Source organism: Corylus avellana, chromosome ca2 (assembly GCF_901000735.1).
Source record: "Corylus avellana chromosome ca2, CavTom2PMs-1.0".
Lineage (NCBI taxonomy): Eukaryota > Viridiplantae > Streptophyta > Magnoliopsida > Fagales > Betulaceae > Corylus > Corylus avellana.
In genome coordinates, this window is record NC_081542.1 from 29,851,642 (window position 1) to 29,863,696 (window position 12,055).

The following is a 12,055-nucleotide window of genomic DNA, read 5'->3' on the forward strand; positions in this document are numbered from 1 at the left end:
GCCGATGAGACGTGATTCGTTTTATAGGTGGTTCTTGTCGTAAACCAAAATACTGATTTGCACCTTCCATTCTAGTTTCGTCCATTTTTTGAATGGAGATCTACGTCAACACACTTAAAAACACTACACTCGTCCCATGTGCCACATATTTAAGCCAACTTAGCATATCCTATGATGTGTCATTGTATCACATGTAGTATTTGTTGCACTTAAGCCACGTTAGATGCTAAAAATGTTAAAAAATTATCGAAACTAAATTTTACCCAAATTTAAACAAAAACTAAAGTAGTTCCATTTATCCATTATTCCAAACATTTCTGACCCTTAGGTTACCAGGTACACCTTCCATTTCTCCATTTTTTTTTAAGCTTTAGCATCACAGTGTAGTTGTGAGTATGTGAGATATGAGACAAAAGAAAAGAAAAGAAAAACTAAACTAAACATAACCTTATACCAAATCTAAAATGACATCATTTTGGTGAATATATATATATAGCGAATAGCGAATAATTGCGGTTAATATCTGCTTTCATGTACAACCCTAAGTATAGGTGTGACAATGGGTTTGTTAAGGTTTTACTGTTGGATGTTATATGCAAGGGTTACAATTTGAACAATAACTTAAACATGTTATGTAAGGGTTTTCTGCCATATTGAAGTGTTGACCATTTGAACAATTACTTTAATGGATAAATGTTATATGTTGACGCAAGTTGTCTGTTAATCCCCATGCTCTAAACATGTTGTATTCAACACTTGATGCCTTATGTATACATGATTGCAAACAATTGATTTCAACACATAAAATGTTCTAATTCCATTACATAAGTCAACTGAATGTAAGTCAAAGTACATATTACAAAAGTCAAAGTACTCCAGTACAGAACGAGTTAAAGTTATTCATTAAGTGCAATACAAACAACCGGCTAACAACATCAAAGCAAAGACTAAAAATTTCTCCCTTGCCTTATATATGTCATTTTCTTTCTCTATGAAATTAACTCTTCCGTCTATATGTCACATTCTTTCTCTTGTTGCATCTCTAGTTGGGGTTGTACATGCGAATGTGGTTATTGACAATAACCGTATCTGTATCCATATTATGCGGTTATCAATATTAAGTAACTGCATCCAAATGTGGTTGATAACTGTTTTTCGCGTGATTTTATATCATGTATTGGGCTTTTGGGCATATTTTAGTCTTTTGTGCCTTCTTTTGACCTTTATTATGGCATATTTTAATCGATTTTGAAAATGTTTTGGACGTGTTTTTTTTTTAAGCCCTAGTGTTTTGGTGAATTTGTGTGTGTCAGGTCTCTATAAAAGTTATTCTTTATGTATGTGTGTGCTAGGTCTCTATAAAAGCTTGTGTGTCTATGTATGCCAAGTCCTTATAGAAGTTATTCTCTGTGTGTTTGTTCCAGGTCCCTCTAGAAGTTTGTGTGTCTGTGTGTGCCAGGTCCCTATGTGTGCACGCTCCAGGTTCCTATAGAAGTTTGTGTGTTTATCTGTGTGCCAAGTCCCTATAGAAGTTATTATGTATGTGTGTGTGTGTGTGTGCCATGTCCCTATATAAGAGTGTGTGAACGCGCGTGCTAGGTCCCTATAAAAGTTATTGTTTGTATGTGCCAGGTCCCTATGCGTGCAAGGTCCCTATAGAAGTTGTTTTGTGTGTATGTATGTTAGGTCCCTATAAAAGTTATTTTGTGTGTGTGCCTGTGTGTGTCATGTCCCTATAGAAGTTTTTTTGTGTGCGTGTCTGCACATCAGGTCCCTATAAAAGTTATTGTATGCGTGTGGGTGGGTGGTGGGGGAGGGGGGGAGTTGTGTGTGTGTATGGTTATTCTGTGTACGAGAGCTAGGTCGCTATAAAAGTATTTATATTTGGTTATTCTGTCTTTATGTGTGTGCGCGTGTCAGGTTCTTATAAAAGTTATTATGTCTGTGTGTGCATGCGCGCGCGAGGTCCCTATGAAAGTTATTCTCTGTATGTGTGTGTGAGCGTGCATGCGAGGTCCCTATAAAAATTATTTGCGCGAGGCCTGCAAGATTCCTATAAAAGTTATTCCGTGCACACCAAGCCCCTATAAAAGTTATTTGTGCGAGGTCCCTATAAAAGTTATTTTCTGTGTGATCCCTATAGAAGTTACTATATAAGTTATTTTGTGTGGTGTGTGTGTGAGACTGAAAGCTGAAACGCACCGTCCTCAAAAGTTGGATACATTTTTTCATCATATTCAAACACAATGAAGAAGCTGCAATTATTTAAATCAATAGTTAAGAACCAACTAAAGAACATGGAGCAAAAAATGGATAGGTTATGATAAACATCTTGCACTGATACAAAATGGGATGGATAAAAAGGTGGGGCCATTTCGTAGAAGTTTGTGCTCAAAATACAGGCCTTAAACAATAAATTGCAGGCATATCTAGATGGGAAAGGGTGCTCAAGTTTGAAAATTAGCTTATAAATCATTGATGCCATTGGCTTGCCACAGTATAACCAACAATGAGTCATCCAGTGTGAATAATAACTATATACTTGCAAACATTTGCTAACCATCAATGTTTAAATATCCTCTTGGCCTGAAAAATTATGAAAAAAGCAAACAAATGAATTTTCTTTCCTTCATACAAGAAAATGGGTTCATAAATTAAGGAACAATTCCTACAAGGATTGGAACACAATCAATAAAAGAGAGGAGAGGAGGAATATTGAAGGTTATGAACCGGTAGAAAATGCAGAAAAGTCAGGCATAGCAAGGGATTCAAGGAAAAGCTTGTTGCCCTAGAAAGCTTTCTCTTAATATTGAGATTAAACGTCATCAACAATTGAACAAGTAAATTGTTCCCCTTTGTCTTTTATGATGCCTATGGAAAGAAAGGAACGCGAGATGTTTCGAAGATTTGTTGAGGAATCTTGAGGACTTTGTTCATTTCTTTTTGTACACGCTTTTCACATATGGACCGAAGGCTGGCTTGCTCTTTTAGTGATTAATTTTCCTGATTTTATTTTTATGTTCTTTTCTTCTTTCTTCCCCACTTAGTCGCTCTCTTGTATACTCCCTGTGTACTTGGGTTGCGCCCCTCTGCGCTCTTTAATGCATTATTACTTATAAAAAAAAAAACAATTGAACAAGTAAATATTTTTTATCCAAGTTAAGATAGAAAAAGGAAAAGGGTGAATTATTGCCACAAGCAGCCAGAAAATACCAATGTGCTTCTGCAACTATTCAAATCTTAACTACTCCGGAACTCAAAACAATGCAACTGAAAATGTGGCATATCGGCGAGTATCTGAGAGTGAGATTTGGCAACTAACCACTCTTAAGACTCAATGTAAGGATTTGACAACTAACCAATCGTGTGAAGCAACATAGTTCAGAAGGTAGGGGAATAAATTCCAAAAAAAATAGAGCTTCATATGCAAAAAGACTGAAACATAGAGAGATATACCGAGACAAAACTAGGAGCTCTATTTCTATATTGTAAGGCGCCAAAAGGGAAGTAAATAAAAAACAAAAACCTTTCTAAACAAAAAGCACCAAGAGTTATCATCTAGAGTGGTGGTTTAGTGGTCTCAAGAAAATCCTCAAAAGTGATCAGGTACACACTATGGCCTGAGTTCGAATTTCGTAATAAAAATCTTTATGCCTAATTAGTGTAAATCATTATGGCCCCACTAATATCTTGATGGGACTAGGTCAAAGCGTAGTTCAATCGGACTTGAGGAAGCGCCTGCGGTCCAAACGAAGAGGTGTTACCATAATCACGTCTAGGTAAAGTAGCCACTCTAGTCGCCCCTTCCTATTTTTTATGCTTAAAGCGAAACTTCACTTACCCCCGAGTTATCACCCATTTTTCAATGTCTCCCCTAAAGTTCAAAAACCTCTTAATCTAGTGTATCAAACTTTTAATTTTTTTCAACGTCTTCCCTGGTTAAGATTTTCCGTTAAATCCCAAAAAAATTCCCAAAATACCCCGATTTTTTTTCAGAAAAAATATTTAAAATTTTTGCCAAGGGCATGGGTATTTTGGTGAATACCGTCAAATTTTGACCAACACCGTAATCTTTGCAACTTGTTTTTTTTTTTTCTAAAACAATATGGGTATTTTGAAAATTTTAACTCATCAGTTATGAGTCAAAGGAAATCTTAACGAATGGGTGACATTGAAAACAATTGAAAGACGGATACACTAAATTGGGAGAAATGAACCTCAACCCCTTTGTATTGAGAAATCAACTACTGTCCACGGAGCCACTTGGACAAAAGACAATATTAATTGACAGTTCAAATACTATTAAGTAATGTTGACATCCCACAAGTGAAATCACCGCACTCTGTTTCTTAAAGAATTTGGAGCATCAATGAAGTATAGTGAGGTACTCCAAGTCAAGGATGAGAAGCATATATCAAATAGGGATATGGAGAAATCAAGATAAATCATGGCATTTTACCTACTTTCTGATAACTAAGCATCCATGTGGGCAGAGGAAAAGGAGACACGCTGGAAAATAATGAAAAAATAAATAAATTAAAGCATTTAGAGATAGAAAGCTAATCACCATTTTTCTCATGGAATTGCCTGCAAGAAAATGAAACACAGAGACACATAAGTGGAAGGGTCTGACAGGAACAAACCTTTGGAAATCCCAGGTTGGTCCATCAATTTTGCTGCTTGTGAGTCATTTTGAAATGCGCTCTCTTCTTCCACATCATCTAGAGCAACCCCAAGTGAGTCCTATAGAACTATTATCTGCAAAATAATAGTAGTAGTGGAAACATCTCAATCATGTAACACATTCATGTAGCAAACAGATAATGAACAATGACAGTTAGGATTTGGCTTAGTTGCAAAGCTGTGATTACAAGCATTAATAATTGGCCATTTAAGCTAGTCAATCCATACGATTAATAAAATTTTCCCCTACTTGAGCAGAGTAATAAAAATCTTGGCTGAACTGTTATGGACTTATGCAAAATAAAGTCATAAGTTTGTGCATGAATGCCTAGCGAGTCCAACCTTGAATTCATAACTTGCATAATGAGTTGCATCGACATCTTTGCCTGGGATCAAATGCCCCTTTCCCTTGCCACCAATTGCCGAATGCCGAGGAAGGAGTGAATCAACAGATCCAACCAACCACAATACAATACACCACCCGAGCATGAATCGGTTTTAGAATACACGATGAAAAATGGAGAATTTCTTGCTGCTGTACACAAAAGACCATGCTATAGATGGACTTCTGTTATCCATGTTTCCTGACATCTAAAATTTATGAACTATTGTTCTCATTTTGCTTCTTGTCGTATATTTCACATGAACTTGAATGCTGTGCAATCCCCCCCAAGCCCATTGCAACCATTTTTCTTCTTTTAAAGATTCTGTTTTACTTACTCTTATCTGCATGCTTAAATATATGCTCAAATGCAGCAGTATGGTCCTACATCAATGATTTTCACCTAGAAAATTTGTGTACCTCATAATCCAAAGAGTTGTTTTCTATTTCGAAGTCCCAGACACCCTTCTACAGAATTAATTTAGATCTTCCATCCCAACTTATTCCACCATTTCAAAAGAACCACCTTTTATCTGCTCCCTAATTAATCAAACTAGCTTAGAACCCGTGCTACGCGCCGGTGTTTTTTTTTTTTTCTTATAATTAAGTCAAAAAGTCTTTAAAAGATTATCAACAACAAATTTTATTTTCTTCTCTTAATTAACAAATTCGCTACCAAAAATGACAAATGTTCATAAGATCATTTCAAACCATAGTTTTATTTAATAGCATAAACCCACATATCTAATAAATTTAAAAATTCATAAATTTTAGTTCTTATAAATTGAAACGTGTTAAATATTTGTTCCCATATATGTAGTTTAAAATGAAATATAAAGGAAAAAAAATTCATAATAAAAACCTAGATTAATCAATTATAGAAAATGATTGATTAATCACTACATTCCAACAAAGATACCACTTCTCAAAAAAATTGTTTGTGAAGAGAAAGTTCAACTCCTGAAAGTTCATTATATTCCAACAATGATACCACTGACAAAAATAAAGAAGTGTTCTAAAATAAATAAGCATGTTGATATATGATTACAATTATGTTTACCAATTTTGTAAACAAAAGAATGTTGGTAGTTTAATTTTTATTTTAAAAAAGAAAAAGATAAAAAACAGTGGCAAGAATATTGGAACACCCAAAAACAAAAATGAACAACAAAAGTCAATTAAATTTACAAAAGAAAATTTGTAACTTGTATTAAATAAATTAATAAAATTTGAATGAAAAATAGTATACAAATTAGAATAGAAATTAAGGACAAAAAAAAAATGTAAACAAATGAAAAATACTAATATAATAAAAAAGAACTCCTTTTTCTATATTTTTCTCAAGTCCAATGAAATCCACAAATATTAGAAAAGGTTTTGTCAAATAGATTTTTTTTTTTCAACCATCCTTCACTTATATAAAAGTAAATGAAACTAATTTTAAGACATAGGAAAACAAAGACAAAAAAAAATCTAGGATCGGAAAATTGAGTGTGAAATATATTGAAAAATTTGAGTTTCTATGAAAAGAAACTCTCTCACTATTATTTCCTGAATTCAATGTAAAATTTACAAAAGAAAGTAATCATTTGAATAAAAAATAATATATAAATTAGAAAAAAAAAAGGGTCAAAAAAAAAATGGAAGAACATAAGCACCAAAAATAAAGATAAAAAAGACGAAAAATATTAATATAATTGAAAATAGCTATTCTAGCAAAAAAAAAAAAAAATTGTCGTATAGTTTTTCATTGAGAAATAATAAATAGAAACTCTTATAGAATCTCTCTCTCTCTCTCCTCTCTCTTCTTTTTCTGAAATTGATTGATATAAATAGAAAGTAAAAGAAGAAAAAAATAGAAAAAAAATATATATATAAGGGACAAAAACAGAATGGAAGAACATAAGCATGAAAATAAAGATAAAAAAAATATATAAAATAACAATACTAATATATATATATATATATATATTAGAAAAATTGAGTTTCTACGAAAAGAAAATCTCTCACTATTAATATTTTCTGAATTCAATTAAAATTTACAAAAGAAAAGTAATCATTTGAATAAAAAATAATATATAAATTAGAAGAAAAAAAATAAGGGTCAAAAACAAAAAATGGAAGAACATAAGCACCGGAAATAAAGATAAAAAAAAAAACGAAAATATGAAAATATTAATATTATTGATAATAACTATTCTAGCAAAACAAAACAAAAAAACAAAGAAAAAAAAATTGTAGTATAATTTTTCATTGAGAAACAACGATTGAAAATTGAAAAAAACTATTATAGGAAAAAAAATAAAGAAAGAAAATATATGTAGTATAATTTTTCATTAAGAAAAAAAAATAATAGAAATTTCTTTTGTCTTTTTCCTGAATCGACGATATAAATAGAAAGTAGTTATGAAAAATAATATATATATATATATATATATATATATATATATATAGGGGACAAAAAACAAAATGGAAGAACATAAGCACCAAAAATAAACATATAAAATGGCAATACTAATATAATGGAAAATAAATGTTCTAGCCAAAAAAAAAAAAAAAAGAAATAAAAGAATTGCAGTATAATTTTTCGTTGAGAAACAACTATTGGAAACTCTCACTCTCCCTCCCTCTCGTCTTTTTTATGAATTGAGTGTGAAATTTACAAAGGAACATTAGGATATAAATAGAAAGCTAGAGAAGAAAAGAGAAAAATAAACAGAGAGAAATAGAGAATTTGGGAACTTTTTTGTTTTCTTCATTAAGATATCAATTAAATGCATTCAAAATAAAAGCCCTACATTTTAATTGTCTCACATTGAGATATAAAGAGAAAGTAAGAGAAGATAAAAAGAAAAATAGAGAGAAAATTTGTGAACCTTTTGTTTTATTCAATAAGACAATTAAATATATTACAAATAAAACCTATACGTTTTAATTGTCTCACATTGAGATATAAACATAAAGCAAGAGATGATGAAAAGAGAGAATTTTTTTTTTTTTTTTTTGAAGAATATGAGAACCTTTATTGCTTAAACAACAATATTAGGGGAAGAAAGCTCCCCTAAAATAATCGTGTGAATACAATCTGGATACTCAAAATGCCAAGTCCTCGCTACATTCTCTCTAATGGCTAACCGTGCAACCCCATGAGCTGCAGTGTTCGCAGACCTTCTAACGGCCATAACCTTCCAACCCGTAAACTGTTGCAGGGAGATTTGAATGTCTTCGATCAGATGGCCTATATTACTCCAGCCAGCCCCGTCATTGTTGATAGCATCAGCCACGAGCTTGGAATCACCTTCCAAAATAATATACCTGAGCCCCATTTCCTTTGCCAATATTAAAGCTTGTCCACCAGCCCAAGCCTCCGCTGCTAAGGGAGAAAACTGTCCCGGCATAACCAGGCTGCGAACAGCCAAGACCGTCTCCTCGTTGTTGCGAATCACAGCCCCCATACCGACAACTCAACGCTTTGAACAAAGTGCTGCGTCCCAATTGACTTTAATATACCCCTCAGTCGGAGCAGTCCAGCTGATAGCCTCAGTAGCGCCATAGGAAAAAGGTTGGTTTGGGGAGTTAGCTTCCACATATTGGGATTGAGCCTCTATAGCCTGTTGAACCAGTGTGCTAGGGTGAGTAAATTTACCATCATGCACTATCTCATTTCGCCTCAACCAAACTCTTCGTGCAATCCCAGCAAAAAGACACAACTCCTTATCATCGCATTTCTTTGTTAGCAATTCTGTTACCTGTCTGAAAGAAGGGCCATCAGGTATCAGCTTCTGAAATTTTTTCAGACTGGCTCCCCAGATATCCCTTGTCGAGGGACAATCCCATAAGATATGAGATCCTGTTTCCTCTTGTAGTCCACAAATCGGGCACATGTCATCATCAAGGACATGTCGTTGTTTTAGGTTGGCCTTGGTAGGGAGAATCTCTTTACATGCCTTCCATAGAAAATGTTTCTCCACGTTGGGGACCCTCAATTTCCAAATTGACCTCCATAACTCGCCAGATCCCCCTCCATGAGAACTCCCTGCCTTTCGGCTAAGCTCCATTTCCTTAGCCAAATGATATGCCGATTTCACAGTAAAAAGCCCATTTGCACTTCCCCTTCAAATCACCTTATCAGGTCTATTAGAATAGCTCAAAGGGACCGATTGGATCGCCTCAATTTCTTCTGAATTGAAGAGAATCGCCAGCAAGCCTTTATTCCATCCATTCTGTGTCTTTGTCTATAAGGGCACTAACCTTTACAGTGGCATCCATCCCTTGCGGAGGAGATTGAATAGAGAAAGTTGAGAGAATAGGAATCCATTTATCACCCCAAATTCGTGTAGACTCTCCATTGCCAATCCGGCAGTACAATCCCTCCTTTAGAAGATCACACGCTCCCAATATACTCCTCCATGCGAAAGATGATTTGGACCCCAGTTTGGCATCAAGAATAGATCCATTGGCATAGTATTTTGCCCTCAAAATGGTAGCTACCATGCTTTCCGGCTTATGCCATAAGCGCCAACATTGTTTCGCAAGAAGAGCCTTGTTGAAGCACGCAAAATCCCGGAAACCCAATCCCCCTCTTGCTTTGGACAGCCCCATTTTATTCCAACTCAACCATGGAATTTTCTTTGCTCCCCACCAAAATTGCTGCATAAGAGAGTTGATTTTACCACACAAAGTTTTGGGAAGCTTGAAGACAATTCAAACTTTTGTTTTCTTCATTTAGACAATTCAATGCATTACAAATAAAACCCTTATGTTTTAATTGTTTCACTAAAAGGCTAACATCTAAAACGCCACATGTCTCAATTCTAGGCAAGAGAATTTGTCAACTTTTTTTTTTCTTCATTAACACAATTAAATATATTACAAATAAAACTTATACGTTTTAATTGTCTCATATTAAGATATAAACATAAAGCAAGAGAAGATGAAAATAAAATTAGATAAAGAGAGAGAAAAAGAGAATTTGAAAACCTTTTGTTTTATTCATTTAGACAATTAAATGCATTACAAATAAAACCCATATGTTTTAATTGTTTCACTAAAAAGCTAACATCTAAAACGCCACATGTCACAATTTTAGGTACTTTCTAATAAGACCGGTTGAGGACACGTGTCACAATTCTACGCACTCTTTAAGCCAAAACTTGGTTTTTATATATAGAATTTGTGAACCTTTTGTTTTCTTCATTAAGACAATTAAATATATTACAAATAAAACCTATACGTTTTAATTGTCTCAAATTGAGATATAAACATAAAGTAAGAAAAGATGAAAATAAAATTCGATAAAGAGAGAGAGAGAGAATTTGAAAACCTTTTGTTTTCTTAATTTAGACAATTCAATGCATTACAAATAAAACCTCCATGTTTTAATTGTCTCACTAAAAGGCTAACATCTAAAACGCACGTGTCGCAATTCTAGATCCTTTCTAATAAGACCGGTTGAGGACACGTGTCACAATTCTACGCACTCTCTAAGCCAAAACTTGGCTTTTATATTCGATTGAAGAGAATTTGTGAACCTTTTGTTTTCTTCATTAAGACAATTATGTCTCATATTGAGATATAAACCTAAAGTAAGAGAACGATAAAAATAAAATTAGATAAAGAGAGAAAAAAAGAGAATTTGAAACCCTTTTGTTTAATTTTCTTCATTTAGACAATTTAATGCATTACAAATAAAACCCATATGTTTTAATTATCTCATTAAAAGGCTAACATCTAAAACGCCACGTGTCGCAATTTTAGGTACTTTCTAATAGGACACGTGTCGCAATTCTACGTACTCTCTAAGCCAATACTTGGCTTATATATATATATATATATATATGATGAGGCCTAGGCCTCATAGCTATCAAGAACCAATTTTTTCTTCAATTTACGCAAAAAAAAAAAAAAAAAAAAAAAAAATGGGAGAAAATTAAAGTTTTAAGTTGAATTTCCAATTTGAGGAAAAATGCAAAAACGACTCCACCACCATTAGTTCAAAAAACAAGATTCCAGTACCACAGTAAAGACCTATAAAAATATGAATGGTAAGCAAACATCTTCTATCATAAAGAATCCTAACAAATTCATGGAAGCATGTAATCTTGGACACCGAAGTGCTCTTGTTAGTAATGTCTACAATGATCTCAATTATTGCAGAAAAGGCACAGCTGGAAACTTGTAAAATAAGGAAGCAAAACACAATCAAGATTTATATTATATGCTCATAATTTGCAATCATATACTAGAGCCATCCATGTAAGATTATAAGTTTTGCATGAATGGATCTGATTATATCCCACCGCAAAAATGATAGTGACCATCTCCGATAGGATTTTATGGTAAAATACATTATATGGATCATGCACCATAGTTGCACCACCCTGCAAATCATATACAAGATGTAAATAAATGCAAACGCTAGAAGTCTATTTCCACCACACCTGCACCATGTAAATCATATAACTATATTAAGGAATGCAACAGATTCAACATTTTAAAGCAACACGGTTGACAATCACATAAATGTAATCAGTTATGAATAGAATATTTATGCAACAATTTCCATCAGGAATGAGTAGCAGCCTAAGCCCCCCCCCCCCCCCCCACCCCCACAAAGGATACAGCAGGCAACTATTGTAGACAAAAAAAATAGTTTAAAGAGAGCATACCGTAATTTTTCTACTGAATATTTCTGCAACTGGCTTGCAACTCTTTGAGCTAAGCATGCATTAAAAATGCATCAGGATGGTAAGAGCTGAAATACCAAGACTCAAACTGTCAATCCTTCCTTCCTTCAGTGTTTGACTATGCTTCCACCAAAAACAGCAGCAGCTAGCTCAAGCTACAGAAATATGCCAGAAGCATCGATTCTACGCAATGTTTTCTCAATCAGAAATTTCGAATCCAAAATTTTAGAAGTACATATCAGAATCAAAAACCTAAACTCCCACTATAAAAATTGGCCAAAATCTCAATACAAAATGAAATATA